This window comes from Nomascus leucogenys, chromosome 25, assembly GCF_006542625.1.
Source record: "Nomascus leucogenys isolate Asia chromosome 25, Asia_NLE_v1, whole genome shotgun sequence".
Classification (NCBI taxonomy): Eukaryota; Metazoa; Chordata; class Mammalia; order Primates; family Hylobatidae; genus Nomascus; species Nomascus leucogenys.
The window spans coordinates 25,132,534-25,154,620 of NC_044405.1; the positions used below are offsets into that span (position 1 = coordinate 25,132,534).

The 22,087-nt window shown below is 43.2% G+C and overlaps 1 protein-coding gene across 1 annotated transcript in view; it reads left to right on the plus strand.

The window, feature by feature from the left end:
• The window catches only part of PCP4 (Purkinje cell protein 4), a 64,313-nt gene that overhangs the window by 33,231 nt on the left and 8,995 nt on the right, over positions 1-22,087 (plus strand). The gene's annotated exons all lie outside the window — the stretch shown is intronic.

A 22,087-nucleotide genomic window follows, 5' to 3' on the forward strand; every position in this document is an offset into this window, starting at 1 on the left:
AGGATATTTAGTAAAAAGTGGCAATTTTACATTTCTGCAACTCTCTTTAAAGTCTGGCTTGACAGAGGACAGCTGGATTTTCATATTGGCTTCTGCATTCAATCTGTTATATCATGTGATGTGTAGCCTATGGAAAATTCCACTGCTCACTTGTGAGAGTATGAGATTTAAAAAAGCAAGTAATATCCTTTAAGATCAAACTCTTACCTTTTATAATAACAATGTATTTTATAAGACCAAAAATATTTTTGATCTTTTGGGCTCCCTTAAAGGATGTAGGCACCCCCCCAGGGTACCTGGTTCACACTTTGGGAACTACTGCTCAGCATGTCTCATGTCATGTTTGGAGGAGCCTGAAGACCAGGCACGTGGTGACGAAGCCAGGACTAGGACTTATGTGTTCGATGTCTCTGCCTCTTGGCTTTACGTTGGCATCCTATTGGTCTTTCAAACCATGCTGACACACTCAGTGCTTTGCACCAAAGGGAATTACCGGCTACTGTAGATGATGCCATTTTCTGCCATTCAAAGACATGGAATTTCTTTTAGCTGAAAACTGGTCCACACCAGTGGAAACTGAGTGAGTTTTTTTATGGAGGTATAAAAATTAATTAAATGGAAATATTCCTGATGCTATGAATAAGGCTTTTCTTTAGATAATTCTAGATATTAAACGATAGTCACTTTTGGGTAGAAAAGGGAATTCGAGATTATTTTACAGTTACTGGATAATGGCAATGTATAAATGTAAATTATTATTAACATGCTATACTTTAATTTCAGCTAAAACTGCCTATATATGATACTTGTACATGATACTTTATTATTATTTAAAGTCTGTACTTTTGCCTTTAAAAAGGAGCAAAGACAAAAACCAGAACAGCCCAAGAAAGATGAGGGTAAAAACTTCTAGAAGTAATCGAAAAAACATTTTCCTAAAGAATTAAAGTTACTTAATTTTTTATTCTTAAATTCCTGATATGAGATGATCATCTTGGAATTTCCGTTTTAACCTAGTATTACATTCCATTGAAATTCAAATGATTTTATTCTGTCATTACACATATCTAGGGAGATCTGTTATGTTAATGTATATTTCCTATTAATATCAAATGTCTTGAAGGAGCAAGGACCCTTGAGTATTGAAATATGAAGTATTTTAAAAAACCATCAAAATGTTATAAAATTTGGATAGTAACACTTAATAATAAAAGGAACATTTTCAATTGTATTAATTGTCCGTACAGGTCAGGGTGTTCGTTATCCAAATATTGTAAATTTAGTTGAGGTTCCCATTTAACGTATAAAGCAATAAAGACTGTGGGAGTGAACTATAGGTGCCTTGAAATTATTTGGATCACAAAAGACCCAAGTCAGGTACATTAAAACTTCAGAAGATATTTAGATTCCTGGGCTTTCCTGCCATTTCATTACATTGAATATTATCTTGAGAGCACCATTTTCTGGGAATCAAATTTCTCATAAATTCAATATTTATTTTTGTTGTTGTTGTCATCATGGTATTTATTGATGTGAAATATGACCTACTGCATACTCTCCAGAATGTTTCAAAATCCTCCTCGTTTTCCCAGGATGTTAACCTCAGTACACATACTCAAACCCAATGATTCTGCTAGAACTAGATTTTGTGGTATCATCTGCAGTAGGAAGACAGGTTTTTCAGAAATATTAGGGTTATAATTTTTTTAAATGTTGAAAATAAACGTTTCAGGGCTTGGAGGTTCAGAGATTTTTCATTCCTATATGAGCAAAGTGCCTTCATCATTTGATTAGTTAGGCCACAGATTTCATTTCTGGAAAAAACTTTCTACTTGAAAGAAACAATACCTCATAGCTTCCATTATAAATCTTTTTGTCTCATTTAAATGGCTAAATTAAATTCAAACATGTTTACAAATATAGACACAACCATCTGAATCTAGATTATTCACCACAAATTAGTAATTTGAACACAACCAAAAGATTTTTGGGGGAAACTACAACATTGCTGGATTTCTTGATCCATACCTTGATATTGGTTGTCTGGAGAGACTCCAAGAGTTAAATTTTTTTATTGACACACAAAAGCAGAAAAATACTGGAAGCAGAGTGGCTGCTGGGAGGCTTCCAACCTGAAAAAGAGATTTATGAATAATAAACCTCGTGATGGGGCTTACTTTCAGAGCTTGGAGGCTTACCCAAGCTAAATTGAATTTCTAAAACTGGAATGGATTTCTCTTGACTTAGTGAGCTGTGATGCATTTGTTTCCAAAAGGTTCTGTTTCTGCGGGTGGAAGGTGTATGAACACACCTGCTTTTAAGAAAAGAATCCCCTCACATCCAGGCTGTAGGTAAATGCTACAGAGGAAAGTATTATTTTGAACTACCTGTGGGACTCACTGTAGTTGTGTTTCTTTGAGTGTGAGTAGCCTTGCACAAGCTGAGGCTCCATGCTTGAATACCTGTGCCCCTTCTTTGGGAGAGAGACTGTGGCCTGAGAAGTTTCAGTAGGTGTGGGGATATTCTAGGAGTACTTAAGACTTAGTTTGATTTGATATGATTATATGATTGCCAAGAATAAATAAGATGAAATGTTAATGTACTGGGTACTTTCCTCTCCCTGTTTTGAATAAATCCCAAACCATAAAAGTTTAAGTTTATCTCACCTTTGGATTTTGAGGAAACACACACACATGTACACACACAGAGTCACTTTCTTATTTTTCTGCTCTTAAGTAGGTAGAGAGGTCCCAAGAAGGACTTGCATTTATAGGCAGACAGATGTACATGCTACCATTAAATGGACTGTGATTTTTCAAATAAAAAAATATAACCCAAAAATTTATTTCCAAAGAAATTTCACTGCCCCCTACCCCTGGCCCTTTGTGGCTCCATATCTCCCAGTAGACATTCTCCCCCTCCCACTTGTGTCTGTGTTCTTGGTGCAAGATTATCTTTCAAGACCTACGTGCTGACTTAGGCAGATTCTGCTTAGGGTATATTTTATCTATCAACTCTCCTTGGTATGTGGAATTGTGTGGAATAAGGCTTCGTGTGCAAGGCTGGGCATCAGCCTGGAGTAAGAAGGAACTGATGTTGAGTCCAGGAACCAAAGATGATTGAGTGATCACTATCATACCCAAGAGAGGAGGTCAGTTTTGGCAGAGGATGCTGCCTGGCTGATCTTGCTCCTGGGCACAGGGTGGCTGGATGGAAGGCAAGAGGAAGAAATGCATTCTAGAAAGGTTACAGAGGGAATACACTCTGCCCCTGCCTGCAGCAGTGATTCAGCTCTGCTCTGCTCTGCTTCAGATATGGGTTGTGGTCAGATCAGAGTTTGAGGATGGATCAGGGTACACGGAAGACAGAGCAGCCTGCGATCTAGAATTTTGCTGTTCCTGTAGGCCAGAGGGTGCAGGTGTCTGGAATCCAGGTGGAGGTGAAGCTTGAGTCCACACTGAGGGTCTAATATGCCAATTCTGCACAAATCTCAATAGTCCACATGGAAACTTACCAAGCCAAGATGAGCCTCTTTGAAAAGGAACAGAGACAACTTTGAGTATCCACCTGCAACGTGTGTCAGAAATGTGCTGTTTATAACTTTCACAGACAGCACTGGCTGTGAAAAAAGCACCTCCCTAAAGTCATTAATGTCTAAGGTGTGCAACATATCCCAGGCTAGAAAGCTCTCAATCTGTTTCCTGCTAGGGCAATGAAGCTCTGAGCTGCCTAAAGCTCAGAATCCACCATACTGAGAGATAGTGAGTGCTGCTGTGAATACCAGAGGCACATGGGTGGTGGCGCCTTAAAGGTAAAAACTCAAACAGCTCTGGTCTCCATCTGGGGGTTCTTGGCCCTTTATCTCCTTCCTTTTCCGTATTTGAAGAAATCAGAAAAAAAAATCAAAACAAAAGTGACTGATGCTCAAGAGGTGGGGTCCTTTGCGCTTTCGGCTCCAAACACTCTAAAGAGTCTCTACTCCAGAAGGAAGAAATGGACAAACAAAGCTGCTTCTGATATTGATCCAGATGGGGAAAGAATGACATTGGAATTGCTTATTAAGCCGGGCATTTAAAGCCATCGCAGTCTCCAGACAAACCCAGTCAATGGGTGATATTGCTCAACAAGTGAGCTGATTCTGCCTGAAGGTTACTTTAGGGATTAATGCTGAGAGGGAATTTATTAACATCCATCTCAGTTAGAAGAGTGACTTTTTGTTTGTTTTGCCCTTCGGAGTGAGCATTATAATAACTTCATTGAGCAAGGAACACCTTGGATAAGTACGGTGCTTCTGATCAGTCTTGGGTGTGAAAGTGCTTGAAGCCTTGTGGACAGAAGTGGAGATTCCTACCAATCCCTGGTTGCAATTCTTTACGTCTCTATGGATTTGCATAGTTTAAAAAAATGCGGCGGGGCGTGGTGGCTCACGCCTGTAATCCCAGCACTTTGGGAGGCTGAGGCGGGTGGATCATGAGGTCAGGAGGTTGAGACCATCCTGGCTAACACGGTGAAACCCCGTCTCTACTAAAAATACAAAAAATTAGCCGGGCGTGGTGGCGGGCGCCTGTAGTCCCAGCTACTCCTGAGGCTGAGGCAGGAGAATGGGGTGAACCCGGCAGGCAGAGCTTGCAGTGAGCCGATATGGCACCACTGCACTCCAGCCTGGGCAACAGAGCAAGACTCCGTCTCAAAAAAAAAAAATGCTCCCCCATGCTGTCTTCCCTTTGATTTCACCACGGCCTTGCAGGTGGGTTGGGAGAGGATCTCAGGCAGAGTTGCTGGTGAACTCGAGATTGTCCTAAGGTCACATAAATAAGAGGAGGAAAGTTTTGGTCATCTGACCCACAGTCCAAACACACCAGGTTGTCTCTATTTACACTTTCTCCTGACTTCCCTCCTGACCAGGGTCTTGTTTGTAGATGGGCAACTTGGGTGGGCTGTGGTCTAAGCCCCTGGAACAAAATAAGGTTAACGGGCTACATCTCAGCCAAACCAGAAACTCTTGTCTCCATAGTACCATTATCTCATAAGTTTAATTAACTAGCCTCTGGCAAATAGAGGTGATCTCAGACTAATAACAGGGACAGCCGTGATAATTTTCAAAATTAAAACATCAAAGCAACATGCTCATTTATAGCCTTTTCATATTTCACCTGCCCTCTTCCTCACCCTCTTTCTCCCTCCTTTCTTCCTTCCTCTCCTCCTTCTTCCCCTTCCTCTCCTCCTTCTTCCCCTTCCTTCCCCCTTTCCTGCCCTTCCTTCCATCTTTTCTTCCTACCTTTCATCCTTTTCTTCCTTCTTTCTTTTTGAGATTGAGCAGTGGACAGCTTTAGATCAGCTGAAATAGAATTTCATTCCACATCATACAGAGAAAGCTTATACACCTTGGTGAAAAAGTGAAGTTATACATTATTCTAAATGAATTGCTCTTAAAGATCTTCTTCAAGATCTTGGCTGTGAAGCAGCTTGAACCAGGAGAATGTGGATCCTTGTAGGCTTTGGAAACCTGCCCCAAGCAGGAGATATTCCAGGTTTCAAATGTTTCAGGTTCTGCTTGTCAATTACTTTTATGGAAATAGTATTTCTCACAGGCTTGAAAACATTTTTGCTCTTTTAAGTAGGTGAAACACTCATAATCTTATTTATAGAATTAATTTGCACAGCAGGCAGTTTTTCAGAAGCAAAACCCAACCTAAATTTCAGGCTGGGCCAAATGATAAGATGGTTTAAATTTGTAGGTTTCATATTAGTTAGGTACATCTGGGATTACAAAAGCACGGAAAAATGCTAATATTTCTCCTTGGAAAATAATGCTGTCAGTAGACGGAGTGGGCTGAATTGTCCTCAGAGAGTACATCTCCCTCTCAAGCTAGACCTGTTCTCCCCTCCACATGAGGCAGGGAAGAATCAGCCTTGCAGCCCTGAGCGTGTCTCCAAGATATCCTTAGAGCAACCACAGAACATGCCTCGGACCCCGAGGCAGAAGTCCCCAGGGTCGCCCAAGAAAGCTCTCTAGCAGCCAATCTAGAACAAAGCCTGGGGGAAATGCAGACCCAGAAAAGGAGAAACCAGAATCCCAGGGAGGCCTATCTGGAGGAGTAGACAGACAGGGGCTTCGGCCTGTTGAAAGGCATAGCTAAGCTGTGGCAACTTTGCGGAGACTAGTAGGACTGCTAGAATTGAGACATAAAGGCCCTGTGTGGTGGCTCCCAGCACTTTGGGAGGCCGAGGTGGGTGGATCACCTGAAGTCAGGAGTTTGAGGCCAGCCCGGCCAACATGGTGAAACTCCATCTCTACTAAAAAATACAAAAATTATCTGGGCGTGGTGGCAGGCACCTGTAATCCCAGCTACTTGGGAGGCTGAGGCATGAGAATCACTTGAACCCAGGAGGCGGAGATTGAGGTGAGCAGAGATCGTGCCACTGCACTCCAGCCTGGGCAACAGAATGAGACTGTCTCAAAAAAAAAAAGTGCCTTCTAATCACTTCTACGGGTTGGACTTTCCCAGCCAAAACTACAGAGCAATGATTAGGTGGGACAAGAGAAGAGAGGAGAGTGAATCTGAGAAGGAAGAAATGCAGCGTTCCATTGTATCAAGTGCCTTTTTCCAGTTGTTGCCAATGCACTTCCCTTCCTGGCTTTTGGGCCAGGTCACCCTGTTCCCCTGTCGGTCCCCACTAATTAAAAAATGTAGCTTATGATACGATAAGTGGTTGCAGTTTCCCAAAGACAAAGTGGGACTGATTTTTTGTATACAAATTCTGGATTGGCTTCAGGAAAAAAAAAGCAAGAAAAGTGGTTTATTGAAACCATGCTTTCATGTTAACTGTGTAGTGTAATTGGCTGGCTTAGTATTTCTAAAGGAAGGAAAACTGTCAGATCTCTTTTTTAAGGATGACATATTTGACATTCCTGGAGTGATGAAGCTGTCCCTGTGAAGGTTAATGTGTGTTCCCCACAGTCGGTGTAAGCCCCTCATCCCTCCTCAGGTGTCATTAAGGGGACAAGGAGGTGGCCAAAGAGGAGACACAAGAGGAAGCTGGCTGGAAGGTGGGTGAGGGTGGATACAGAGCTGTTCACACCTCCACCCAGTCTGAACGGAAGGCCCGGCTGAATGGCAGGCCAACTGGGAAATGGGGAGGGGACTGGGCAGGCACGGTTCTCCCCTGTAAGCTGGGGTTTGTCAGACCAGGAGGGAGGAGGAGAGTAGCTTCCAGCCACACACCCACAGACTGCGGGCTTCCAGAAAGCTGCTTTCTCAAGGGCTCAGTGGCGCCCCAGGCTCTGCTCCCACTGAGCAGAGTCTCTGGATGACTCCCCAGCTGCCTCGACCCAAAGGAAAGGTGGGGAGGAGGGTGGGAGTGCCTGCGGCCCCAGGTGCTCTCTGGGAGGTTGGAGTAGCTGCTACTGGGCCTGGGGCTGTAGGTGTTGGTCTGGGTTGGAAGGCAGCACTGAGGTCTCAGAGGAGAGGCTAAACTTTGCCTCCACCCCATGGACAGGCATCAAGGAGCCAATCTGCTTTCATTTAGGTCCCTCTTGGATTTCCTGGCTTCATTACCTTGAATTAAACTTCAAATTTGTGACTGCAAGATCAGCTGCTTAAAAATATGAGAAATGACCATCTCTTTATTTAAATTATACGTATTTCCTTTTAAGTTCTTCTCTCTCCTCCCCCGACACAACCTGGGGAATTGCTCTTTTTTGCACCATGGTGAAGAAATGAGATCAGGGCCCCTTTAATGTCAAGTACATTCTGAATGTTCAAGAAGGAAGAAGAATAACAAGTACTGTGAGATCATTAAATTTAAAATGCAGCCATTTATAGACTTCACTATTTCCAGCATTAATTCGAAGGAGTAGATATTACAGTTATTATAATGACAGTTTCTTGTGGATATTATGGCGTATTGATCTGTTCTTTTACTATCGCTTTTTCCTTGGGCAGATCCTGTATCTGCTCAGGCTGAGCACACCCTTTTCTTACAGACTGTTGTTCCGTGTCGCTGCTCTGTTTTTCTGTCATGTTATTTCCCTCAGTCTCATCATGAGCAAGAAGCCAAATTATTTGCATATCACTAGGTTTAATTTTAAAATTGTATTTCCTTTGAAAGTTACCCCCTTCTCCTATTCACTAAGGAGCAGATGCTTCATATTCACCTGCTGGGATCGCCTTGCATTCTAGTCATGGTTTTTCTCTTCCTGCTGCCATTTCCTTTTTACCTCTTGGGATGTGGAATGGTGTAGAACTGTGATCAGTGGAAATACGTATCGGTTGGATAGACCCAGATATGGCTGGGGGTGCCGGGAGGAGGAACTGGGAAGTCAGGGACGTGGCCTCCATCACAATGTTTATGAAAACTCTCCCTTCAGGAATGTACAGTTATGTGAAGGGGATGCTTGCTGCTGTTTTTGTGCTTGGCAAGCAGCTTCTTCAAAATTTCTTCCTTCCTTTCTTTTTTTTTTTTTTTTTTTGAGATGGAGTTTCACTCTTGTTACCCAGGCTGGAGTGCAATGGCATGACCTTGGCTCACCGCAACCTCTGCCTCCCGGGTTCAAGCGATTCTCCTGCCTCAGCCTCCTGAGTAGCTGGGATTATAGGCATGCGCCACTACGTCTGGCTAATTTTTGTATTTTTAGTAGAAATGGGATTTCTCCATGTTTGTCAGGCTGGTCTCAAATTCCCGATCTCGGGCGATCTGCCTGCCTCGGCCTCTCAAGGCTTCTTCAATATTTCTAAGGTGCGTTCTTCTCTCTCTGCTATTCTACCATCCCAGACCCTGAAAACAATTGGAAATCGAATCACGCTCTGGCGTTCATTTAGAAAGCAAAGTCTCCTCGGATGTCAGAGAGACGCTTTAGTGGCCGGGCACTGATGTGAGTGAAGCAAGTCTCACTTCAGACTCCAGTTGCTACCAGTTCACCAAATCCAAGTGCAACAGACCTGGCCTGTGTAGGAGGGCAGACCTCGCTTCCCACAGCAGTCATTGCGAACAGGGCTAATCACCGTAGGACCATGATCCTTGTTGCCCCCAACCTTTCTTACACTTCGAGTTTCGCTGTTTCCACGCAAACATAAAGCTTTTGGCAGTTTGGATGGATGTGCACTCACCAAAATCCAATTTCCCACCAGTCCATTAAAAAAAAAAGTGTTTTTATAGTGAGCTTTGAAAATGGGCCAGGCAATGAGAAACGGTCCATGCAGATGCTTGGTTGTAGACTGTAATGCATTTGCTGGTTGGGGAAAGTGCTTTGAAGGTTCCTCCCAGGTAGCTCTGAGCTCAATAATTGTTTCATAGAACTTTCAGAAGAAGATAGAACAATGTTTAGCATCCAGTTTTGGCTGGGGTTTTCCATGGATTAGCTGACGCCAGGCTGCCTCCGTGCCAGCAGGAGTTGGGCATTTTTGCTGACTGTTTTTAGGGTCCTCCTCGCCCTTTAGCCATTTCCCCTGTTGCAGTGCCCCTGAGCTGCTTGGCCCAAAGCCCTGCCAATAAACCTCATCTGACTCTTGGTTTACTCATGAAGGGTGGGGCTTGGGTGAATTCCCATTTGTTCTGTCCCTGCCGTTCTATGCTTTACTCATTTGTTCCTGGTTCACCTTCTTTGGGTTGCAGCATTGTACGATGACATTGTCTTTGGGGACTTGTCGAATTCTGACTCTTTATGATTCTGTGGCTGTCTCTTTCCTGGGACAGTGTAGGACATTTGACTCCTTTTGATTTTATTTTCTGTAAGCATCAAGGGGATATCACATATGAGTCCACAGGAGAAATATGATGATTTTTCTTGATGGAGGCAATGGAGGGGAAAGTGAGGGCAATGGATGGAATCTGAATGGGATTGTCACCGGCTGTGAACACAGGATAACAAGTAGTTATTTTTGTTGAAATAACAACTATTTCAACAAAATGGGTGAAAATGGGAAAATTTAACTTTTCCTCTAGAAAAACTGCATTTCCGACTATCTGACAGTAAAACAGGGAAACAGGGTTTATTTTCCTGGACCTTTCTGTAGTGTGTGTCCAGTTTAGAAAGGAGGCTGGCGCCCCAGGGACTGGCCTCGAGGTGAGCACAGGTGTAGACAACAGTGGTCCACTCGACACAGAAACACAAAAGAAGTGGGTGCCTCCCTCTGGTGGCAATTTGCATACATGAAATTAAAGTATGACTGCGATCTTTCAGGCAGAAGGTAGCCAACATTCTTTAGAAACTGTACAGCCTTTTCACCTGTGGGCCTCGTCAGCGTGACCTGGTACCAACCAAGCACTATGGGAAACCTCAGCCAGAGGTTGCCGGGATAGGTGCTCCCAGCCCCATGGCAACGGAATACTGAGTTATAGCTGTTTCTTGAAAAAGCCTCACTTGTCTTTTCTATAAATCCAGCCTATTGTTACCTTAAATGATGGCTGTATGTGGAAGAGTTGAACCGTAATTTTGAAATTATAATCCAGACTTGTTTGTGGAAGAAGGAGATAGGGTTTTAGAAGACAAGATGAGCTACCTGCAGATAAGATGTTCACTCTTATTCTATTCACATATCTCACAGTTAAACAAAACTATAAAACGTTGCCAATTACCTATCTGGGCTAGAAACGGCCTATTAGGTCACCCCAGCCATTCACAGCTGGTGAAATATGACTCCCTGTTGTGTATTTCCTCAGTTCAGCTTCAAATGACTTTAGCAAAAGGTCAGATGCTGCTGCTCCTGGGAGGTGTTTTCAATCTCTAATAGACTGATGTTAGACATTTTTTTTTCTCACATTCTATCTAAATTTGTTTTCCCCATCAGTTTCTTGACATCAGCCTCTGTTAATGCTCCCTTGAGCCATGGCAGCCCCAAATGCATATTTTATCACTGCTTAAATTTTTGGTTTAGACAGAAATGCTTCTACTACCTCTGCCGATAATTAGAATGTGTTAAGGGATGATATTTCATTGTTGGTCTTTTGAAAGGTTTGTTTTTTTTAAAGTATTTCCAAACTGATTAATTTTTGATCCTGTTGCCCTGATCCCAGAAAATTTCTTTCTGTCTTTGAAATTTCTTGAAAAGAATAAAAGTAATCCACTTTATTTTTGGTTTGTAAAAGCTTTTTGGACGGGCATGCTCCGATGGCACCCACAAAGGGCAGGAGCCTTGCTTTCCTGCCAAGGTACCACATAAAACAGGCCCTGGTTAAATGGTCACATTTAACCAGGCCCCAACTGAATTCTGCCTAGGTGTTCATCTACCTGAACCAATATAAAAAAAGTCTGCAGCTTCAGAACTTTTCACAACCCTGGGAAGAACTTCCCAGTGCCATTTTTCGGGGTGATTAGGTGTCAGAACATTATTATTTTAATTTAATCTATTTTTATTTTTATTTTTTAGAGACAAGGTCTTGCTCTGTCTCCCAGGCTGGAGTGCAGTAGTGAGATCTTAGCTCACTATAACCTTGAACTCCCAGCTCAAGCAATCCTCCTGCTTCAGCCTCCAGAGTAGCTGGGACTACAGGTGCAGGCCACTATAACCAGGTAACTTATTTTTTGAAGAGATGAGGTCTCACTGTGTTGCGCAGGCTGGTCTCAAACTCCTGGCCTCAAGGGATCCTCTCATCTAGGCCTCCCAAAGTGAGGACATTATTACTTGTTGCTTAAAACTGACACCAAAACTCTACTCTTAGTTAATCTTTTTGAGTCCAGGTTACTATATGTAGTTCAGCTACTTAGTCTAGAATGCCACATAACTTTACTTCTGGGGTATTTAATTTTATTATCTTTTTATAAATATAAGAACTCATCTTCCTGATAAGTAGAAAAAGGTACAAAGCTTAAAATGACCCATCTTTAAAAAGGTATTTCCAAGAAATCAGCAAGTGTCTGGCCATGAGCTCTTAAGATAGTGTCATCTTAAAAAAAGCAAATAGAAGTGCTACGTCTTTGCTCCAAACCTACCAAGAGAAGGGACGTGAGGGGCTGTGGCTGTGGATTAGCAAACTGGAGATAGTGAAGTTTAACTGTCACAGGGCTGGCCATCCCTAGAAATCAGCACTCATCTTTGTTTAGACATAAAATACTCACTTACAAATCCAGGCACACACCTCTGGGCAACAGCCCTCTCTGTCCTTATGACAACATTCTGACGTGGGATGCCCAGTCATGTTCAGCATGTTTGAAGGGTATTTTAAAACATGGGACTTCAGAGTTATATACAGTGGTGTCTATTTCTGCTCTGCCATTTTCTTGCCATGCGTGAAAAGTGTAGAGCATGAAACGAAACACAGGACCCACGACTGAATGGAGATTCCAGGTTGGTGGTAGCCTCGGGCTTGAGATTTTGAGCAGTGATGGGCGTCTATCAGCTCAGCTGCGTGGTTGGACCTGGGATGGACTTGGCCCTGGCTTTGCTTCACAGACCCCCTTTGGAGTTGCCAGAGAGTTGTACCCCACGTGAAATTCCATACACGACAGACCCATCTCCCGAATAGTCTCGTGCATTTAAGGAAGCTTGTAATCCCTGGAAATACACAAAGAGAAACACCTGTCTGCAGGGATTGGTAGCTCAGGGTGAAGAGCCAGGGCGGGAAGTGCCCCATGAGATAGCATGGCCCAGCAGCTGAGTTGACAGCCAGGGCCAAGAAGGATGCAGAAACGTGCGTCATGAAGGATGCCAGATGCACACACACGCTGTGGGAGAAAGGCATTTAAATCAGACAGCACCAAAGAGAAGAAAGAGTATTCTTATTCTTTAAGAGTATTCTTATTCTTTATTTAAATCAGACAGCCCCAAAGAAAATAAAGAGTATTTGTAAGGAGAAAAGGCCCAGAATACCCACTTTTGAAAGCAGCTTTAGTCCCTTTCTGATGTACCTGTGATGATTTTGCAACCCAAGCTGCTCTTTGCTTTCTCCATTGTTCATGAAGCTCTCGGGGGCTCTTACCAGCCTTTCTCTTCCTTCTTCACCGAACCCTGGAACACACTCCATTTGCCTTGGCTTCTACCTTTCCTTCTTAAAGTCAAAATCTTTGGCCAGGCATGGTGGCTCATGTCTGTAATCCCAGCACTTTGGGAAGCTGAGGCAAGTGGATCACCTGAGGTCAGGAGTTCGAGATCAGCCTGGCCAACATGGTGAAACACCATCTCTACTAAAAACACACACACACAAAATTAGCTGGGTGTGGTGGCACGTGCCTATAATCTCAGGTACTCAGGAGGCTGAGGCAGGAGAATCTCTTGAACCCAGGAGGCAGAGGTTGCAGTGAGCCAGGATCATGCCACTGCACTCCAGCCTGCGTGACAGAGCTATCTCAAAAAAAAAAAAAAAAAAAAAAAAAAAAGAAAAAGAAAAAGAAAAAAAGAAAGTAAAATTCTTTGTAGAATTATGGGGCAAGGAGAATTAATTAGAAGAAACTCAGTGGGTTCAAGTGAGGTTCTTATATTAATTAGGCTAATTGATGTTCCTTTGAGACTACTTAAAAATGTCCTGTAATTATGATTGCATTCGACTTTTTTTTCTATTTAAAAACTGGGGAACTGTATGAAATTCTCTATGGTGGTGAAATTTTTAGAGTTTAATGCTGTAAATCTGGTATTGGAAATTTTAGAAGCTGGGACACATGTGAGTCCTAGAAGGTGGTGAGCACCCTCAGGAGAGTCAGTTGATACCTGGTAAAACCAGGGAATATCAGAGGAAAAGGAAAACTCCAATTATTCCAAAGCTGTGAAAGGAAGAAACAAATAGACCTAGTGCAGAATGAAGGGAGTGGCCTGAAATCTGACTAGGGAGGTCACCTTCCCTGGAGCAGGACCTGCTCACATCAATTTCCTGTGTTTTCAGGCACGTGAAAAACTACATAGTTTCCACAACTGCAAAGGGAAGGGTATGGAAGGAGAAGCAAATGCCCCACAAGGAGAAAAAAAATAACATGAAGCAGGGAAGCCTCAGAGGGAATGTTGCCAAAGGTTACTGAATATAAAGGAAGTATTTCTGCAAAAAAAAAAATCTCTGGGATTTTTAAAGCATTAAATACTATGAAGAAATGACCACCCATTTCAGAAACTGAATGGATGCACATAAGCAAAAGATAAAATGTGCAGTTCAGGGAAGGAAATGAACCCATCCAATACACAGTAAAATACATGTGAATTTCCATTATCAACTTGAAATAAAATGTTTCCTGATGAATTATACACTGATTATCACATATGGGTAGAAGATGAGATTCATTTAAAAGAAGCTGAAACCCCAAGATAACAACTGCTTAAACAATAGAGAAGGTTATTTCTCTCTCATATAGAAGGATTCTGGAGGTAGATGGTCAAGGGCAGTCCGTGTAGTTTCAAGGAGCATCAAGCATCTGTTACTGTTTGGCAATATTTGGCATAAGACTTCCAACTTATGGTTGAATATGGCTGCATGAGCACCAGCCATTGCACCTACCTTTCAGCCAACAGAAAACAGATATGAACAGAGGGAAAAAATGGGCAAGGGATGTCTGTTAATTTTATTGTAAGATTTCTTTTTTCCACTTACATCATATTGACCAAATCCTAGTTGCAGAGACACATCCAACAGTAAGGAGGCTGGAAACTGTTTTCTGGATAACCATGTGCTCAGCCCCAGATCAGGGGTTTTGGAACTAAGAAAAAGCGGATAAACAAAGGCAATGAACAGACTCAGCCACAACACCTTTCTGCTCCTGGAGTTTATTGGGTACTTACAAGCTCGTTAGCTTGCACAGAGGGGTTGTCTGAATTGTCGGATGACTAATTTGTCCTCTATCCCTCCAATTAGCCTGAAGAGATTTTTTTTCTATGTTTCCTAGTCAGAGTGTGAAGAAGGGCAAACTGTGGCTTTTCTGTGGTTTGCTGTTAGGGCAGCTAGCTGCTGATTCCTGGGAAGGAATTTCAGTTCCTTCCATGTGCTCAGAGAGAAGAAAGCATTTGGTATGTTATTCTCACTCCCAAAAGCATTTTCATTTACCCACTTTCCTTCAAGGTATTCTCGAGTAAATATTAACATATTTTCTATGTAAATAAACTAAAATCTTGCAATCTGATCTCTAACAGCACAAGATTACCCCTTTTCTTTATATACTATTTCTCTCCTCCCCTGGCCCCAGCGTAACTGGTTATGGCCATAGGAGGTGGTGGTGCAGACAGCAGAATCTACTCTTGTTGGATTTGGAAGAAAGGGCTTTTATTACAAGTCCTTTAATAATTTCTGGCTTGGTAAATTTTCCTCCATCCCTTTGTTTTGAAACTATGTATGTCTTAGTTCAACCATTGTGCAACCACTGTGGAAGACAGTGTGGTGATTCCTCAAATATCTAGAAGCAGAAATACCATTTGACCCAGCAATCCCGTTATTGGGTATATACCCAAAGGGATATAAATCATTCTATTATAAAGACAGAAGCATGTGTATGTTCATTGCAGCACTATTCACAATAGCAGAGACATGAAATCAACCTAAATGCCCATCAATAATAGACTGGATAAAAACCATGGCATACTATGCAGCTCTAAAAAAGGAATGAGATCGTATCCTTTGCAGGGACATGGATGGAGTTAGAAGCTGTTATCCTCAGCAAACTAACACAGGAACAGAAAATGAAACACCACGTGTTCTCACTTATAAGTGGGAGCTGAATGATGAGAACACATGAATGCATGGGGGAGAACAATACACACTGGGGCTTATCGGGAGGGAGAGCATCCGGAAGAATAGCTAATGGATGCTGGGCTTAATACCTAGGTGATGGGTTGATCTGTGAAGCAGATCACCATGGCACACATTTACCTATGTAGCAAACCTGCACATCCTACACATGTACCCCGGAACTTACAATAAAAGTTACAGAAAAAAAAAATTTCTGGGAGGCAGAGAGCTCAGCCTAGATGGTGTCCAGCTAGAAACAATTCATATGGAAGATATTTAGCGACACGATAGATCTTTCTAGCAGATGCTTGACTGCTCCTAATGTTGCCTGGCATGTGCCACCAGGCAAAGGACACTGGGATGTCCCCACAGCTGCCCCAGAGAAACCCAGTACCTCCGCCTCAGGGCTTACCAGAAGGTGGGATCTTCCTGTGGTTGGCTGGCCCCTGGTGCGCACTTCTGCCTCATAACCTTCTAGTGCACCTGCCTGGCCAGCCCTCACCTGTGCGGCAGACTTCCACCCCTGAGACATCTGGGAATGATGTCCTCCAGCTTCTCAGCCTGGTGGTAGATGGAGAAGCTGGAAGGAGGGTGCTTTGGGTAAGCCAGGCTGCCGGCTGCCATCTTGGGCAATGCACCTCTGCATTGGGATGGCCCTCTACTCCTTACAAACTGTGTCCCTGCACATGCTTTCCAGAGAAAAACAAGCCTGGGCAAGGATTTGAACCTCAGGAAGGCAAATCTGACCACAGTCAAGAGTCATGACTTGAATTCAAGCTGTTCTTAGTCAAGCTGCTTCTCATCATACCTCTCTGATTGTCTTTATTTTTTTCTTGAAAATGTAGGCATTTGGCTAGTGGTTCTGGGTTGAATTGTGTAGTCCCTCCTTATCCAGTTCAAGTGTTGAAGCCCTAATCTCCATGACCTCAGAATTTGAGCTTATTTGGAGATAGGGTCTTTATAGAGGTAATTCAATCGAAATGATGTCCTCAGGCTGGGCCCTCATCCGGTCTGGCTGCTGTCCTTAGAAGAAGAAATCAGGACACAGACATTCACAAAGGGATCCTCATGTGAGGACACAGAGGGAAGCCATCTGCAAGCCAGGAGAGAGGTCTTAGGAGGAACCTGCTCTGCCAACACCTTCATCTTGGACTCCAGCCTCCTGGATGTGAGAACATAAATTTCTGTTGCTTAAGTGACCCCGTGTGTGATACTTTGTCATGACAGCCTAAGCAATTCATACAAATAGGAATGAATTTTGCCTTTTCAACAGAAAAATTAGTGTTTCTTCAGTGATGATTATACCTTGTTTTTTTGTGCCCTTCCTCGCTTAATAAATTTGGAGGAAGATCTGATCTCATTAGTTCTCATTCTTTGGAATCGATAAGCATGGATTTGTGCTAATTTGATTATCTAGTGCCACAGTGGGCGTTTTATATAAGCCAGGGTGCCTCTGGATGGAAGCCCGAGAGACAGAAGAATGGGAAATAGATGACCGAGAGGAGCTCAGAGTAAACTCTTACTTTTGGCTACCAAATTAGGCTTTGTATTAATGAGAACTGATTTGAACTTGATTTGAACAATCGAAGACTGTGGGTTTCAGAATACTTCTATTTTAGGACAAAAGAGAATTGTTCGCTCTTGGAAAAAGCTTTAAGTACCAAAGAAGGCACTAACTTGGTAAACGGAATGCTAGAAGAAATGCAAATTGTGTTTTTATTTGATCTGGGGAATACAATAGATGCAGAAAGTCCCCTTGCCTGGGACTGCTAATGCCTGAACTTGCTCATTAATCTCTGCCTCTTAGCACAGACCTGGAAAATTGCAATTCTCCACACCAGCAGCCCCCGTTCGGTAAATACGGAGCCAGCGGGCAGGAACGAGAAGTGGCTCTGGGCTGTGGGGCTGGCTCGTTGGAATCCCACACTCCCCAAGCTGTGGAGGGGCTGCAACTCAGGAAGTCAGGCAGAAGGACACAGTGCCTCTCTGCATGCTTTGTTCCCAGCTTTTTAAAGAGCTTATTGTCTTTTTTTTTAATTGGCATTGCATAAAGCGTGATGCTGTATGCCAGCATTATTAGGTACTACAGGTATAAATTTATTGTTATAGTTTTTTTCCTCTGGAGGAATTGACCTTTTCTCCAACACTAGATGCCTTATTCTTTGAGTATATCTTGATCCAATGTGAGGTGTAAAGGATAAAATTGCAATCCTTGCTTGCTTTGTTACCTGTCTCTTTGGCTTTCTCTGCCTCAAGGGCAAGGGTTTGGGTCCTTAGGAGGGAACCCCCACTCCATCTCCTTGGCTGAGTGGCCTTGGTGTGGCGGAGGGAATCCCAGCTAAGAGGGCCCCAGCAGCACAGAACTCTGCATCAATTAGCTTAACTATATCAAGGGCAACACAGCTGACAGACGTTAATTCTTCCAAAGTTAATATCATACTTTGAAAGAAGGTAGAACGTTCTAAGAACCTTGGCATTAAAATACCCCAATTGGAAGGCATACTTAAGTTCAATGACTGTTATTTCTTTATAGCGTGCTAAAATTTAGGTGCTTTTATACTATGCTATGTGCTGCGACTCCTAATGAAGGCAGACTCCTACTCCGGACTATTACATCCCAATTTACTGCTTGGGCACAAATTTCTGATCTACAGGATTAGGCGTTAGGAGGTCATTCGTTTCTATCAAATCAATCTTAAAATATGAAGAGTGATCAATATGTGAATTAAAGCATTTACCTGTTTATGTGGTGTGTATGAGTGTGTATGTGGTGTGATGTGTGTGGTCTAATGTGTGTATGTGTATGGTGTGTGTGGTTTGTGTGTGTGTGGTGTGTGTGTGTGTGTGTAGTGTGAGGTGTGTAATGTGTATTTGTGTATGTGTGGTATGTGTTTGTGTGTGTAATGTGGTGTATTTGTGAGTGTGTGGTATGTGTGTTTTGTGTGTGTGGTGTGGTGTGTTTGTGTGTGGTGTGTGTGAGTGTGTGCGGTGAGGGTTGTTTGTGTAGGAGTGTGTGTGGTGAGGTGTGTTTGTGTATGATTGCATGTGTGTGGAGTGAGGGGTGTGTGTTGGTGTCTGTGTCATGTGTTTGTGTGTGGGGTGTGTTTGATGTGTGATGTGTGTGGTGTGTGGGTGTAGGCGTGTGTGTGTGGTGTGTGTAGGGTGTGTTTGTGTGTGTGTGGTGTGTGTGATTGTGTGTGTTTGGTCTGTGTGTGGGGTGTTTGTGTGTGTGGTGTGTGTGGTGTAGTGTGTTTGATGTGTGATGTGTGATGGGTGTGGTGTGTGTGTGTGATACGATATGTGTGTTTGGTGTGGTGTGGGTGTGGTGTGTTTGTGTGTGGTGTGTGTGTTGTGTGTAGGACATGTGTTTCGTGTGGTGTGAGTGTGTGTGGTGTAGTATGTGTGTGGTGTGTGTGTGGTGTGTACTTGATGTGTCATGTGGTGTGATGTGTGTGTGGTATGTGTGTGGTGTGTTTGCGTATGTGGTATGATATATATGTTTGGTGTGGTGTGTGTGTGGTGTGTTTGTGTGAGTGTGTGTGGTATGTGACTATGTGATGGGTGTGGATGTGTCGGTCTGTTGTGCGTGTGTGGCATGTTGTATGTGCGTGTGTCTGTGTGTTAAAAGTAAAAGCTGCTGTGGTGACTTATTGCTGGTTCCTCCAATGACGTAACCATGATGATGTGAGCAATGACCCTTCATCGCCATCAACTGGGAAACAAACAGATTTGAGAGCTTCCTTTCCCAAGTTTAGGGGTTAATGTGTTTTTGAATAGTGCTGTGTTTCAAACTTTTTATCCCTTCTGGGACTGTTGCAGGATCCATGAATATCTCTGCCATGCCCTAGGTGACTTTTCATGTCTGTTAATTTCCTAGGAATTTATGTTAATTATTTGAAGCCTGCCACTTCGATTGTGAGTGCACAGATGAAGACCATTTTTCTGGAAGTGCTATTTCCCACCATCCGTGAAGAGCCCTGGCTGCCGCCCCCATCCTGGTTGGCCTCACTGTGGGGCTGTGCCCCTCCCAGGATGGCTCCTTGGCAGAGGCCCCCCCTGACAATGTTACCTCACCCTCTCCAGCAGCCTGCTTTGCTCTTTGAATCTCTGAAATTCTATTACTTAGTTGTGCATTTACCTTTCCATTTGTTTTCCTGGGGAGGGAGGGGACTAGGTTTGTTCTCTGCTCCCTCCCAGCCCCCAGGACAGGGATGGCTCTCTCAGACCACTCGCCGAATGCATGAATTTGGTATAGTTCCCCCAGACTGCCTGGTAAACCAGCAGAGTTTGCAAGCTGGTTGACTGTATTATGTGTTTAGACTTGGACCATCCAAGAGGTGCTTTTTCCCCAGAGCTGTATTAACTGGTCCATAAAGAAGTCTGTCAACTTGGTCTACATCTAAGGAGATGAAGTAGCACAACCCCACAGCATGAAAACAAGATTTGGAACAAGACCCAGATCCCAACTCAGGCTTGGCCAGTTTTCACAAGGTGATCTTAAGCACCCTTCTGGAATGGGGATGATGAATGTTTCCTCAGCTCTCATAAATGACTACGTAAGTCCAAACTACAGATTACAGAAACCCAAATTCTCTTTGTAAAATAGGGAATCTTAAATATAGATTCTCTATGATGCAAAGCTACTTTAAAACCTATGAAGCCTCCAAATTAGGTCAGGTGCGGTTATAGGCTGAGCCATGTCATCTCCCCACCCAAATTAATATGTGGAAGCTCTAACCTCTAGTAACCCCAGAGTGTAACTACTTTTGGAGATGGTTAAAGAGATGGTTAATTGATTAATGTTAAATTAATGTCCTCATGTGGTGACAACACAGCAAAAAGGTGGCCATCTGCAAGCCATGGAGAGAGGCCTCATGAGAAACCACACCTGCCAACACCTTCGTCTCCAACTTCCGGCCTCCAGAACTGTGGGAAAATAAATTCCCATTGGTGAAGCCACCTAGTCTCTGGTATTTTGTTATGGCAGCCTGAGCAAACTCATACTCTTCTTGACAAGTATCTGCTGATGGACTATGGGACTGATGTGAGAACCTCTGCTCCAGCACCAAACTCTGTTTTATCAGAATAGATAAATGCAAGTGGAATTTTAATTTATCAAAGCATTTTTCTGTTCTTTGGATTTTCACCACAATACCAGAGACTTAAAAAAAGTATGGAGACAGGATCTCACTATGTTGCCCAGGCTAGTCTCAAACTCCTGGGCTCAAGTGACCCTCCTGCCTTGGCCTCCCAAAGTGCTAGGATTACAGGTGTGAGTCACCATGCCTGGCCCTGAGACTTGTAATATTCATTTGGGATTGTCTTCAACTGGTAGTATAATAGTTCCTAACCTTTATATTTATGATTCTCTATTTTACATTTGCCCATCAAATGATCTGTAAAATAAAATCTACTTGAGTATATGAGGGAGGATCTATTTAATGCTCAATAAAGAGTGGTTTTTATTACCATTCCATCTTTAAGAAGGGCTGCCTGAGCTTTCTCTTATGACATCATAAAACATAATTGCAGAGGCCACCTTCTATTCAGTTTCTCTGGGGGAAAGGCAGTATTTCAGGAAAGTAGCATAAGAAATGTCTATACTAGTGCAAAGTTTAAACTTGAATAGGACTGTTTTGCTCCCTAGTGGAGGTCATGGCAGAACTGAATCAGGGGACGTTCCAAGCCTCAGGGAGCATCATCATTTCTTCATTATTCAAGGGCCATTGGCAGAGCTCTGTGTCAGGTCCTGGTGGTTTAATGAGGTTTCTGCTCAGAGGGAAAAGCCTCATTGCTTGGAGCCATTTTGCAGCTACACTCTTTATTGAGAAAGGGCAATGTGACAGGTAGACAGGTAATGGACAGGTAGCTAGATAATGTAGCAGTTCACATAGCTGCCCAGCCTGATAGATTTGCATTGTCACTTCCTTTGAGGTGAGATCTTACAGGTGATGGACTTGGCTGAAGTCTGAAGGCCTTATGAGGGATAATGGCCCCCCAGGGACACAGGACGTTGAATCATGGGACTGTTTTTATTGAGCTATAATGATCAATAAGTCGGGTTTCCCTCGCCTTCTAGTGGAGTTGGAATTGCTGTTCTCTTACATCAAATCTGCTAATTGGCATGAATATCTCTTGACTGTTCTGTGGTCAGCTTGAGAATTTCAGAATGTCTATGCAGAGTGGGAAAAGGTAGAATTCCAGGACCTGAGGCAAATGCAAGTATGACAACTGTGAAGCCCTGGATGGCTTACAAGGTATTTTGGTGAAATACTTCTTAAAAGGAAAAGCCGAGGACAAGTCAAATGTAGTGGAGTTGAACAAAGAATGATTCCAGAATTAGGCATCTCTCTGAACCAGAACACGTTCGCAGAACTCCAACCTGCCACGTGGTCCGGCCGCCTTGATGGGCAGAAAGCAGATGTGAGGCACCGAGGCAGCTTAACTG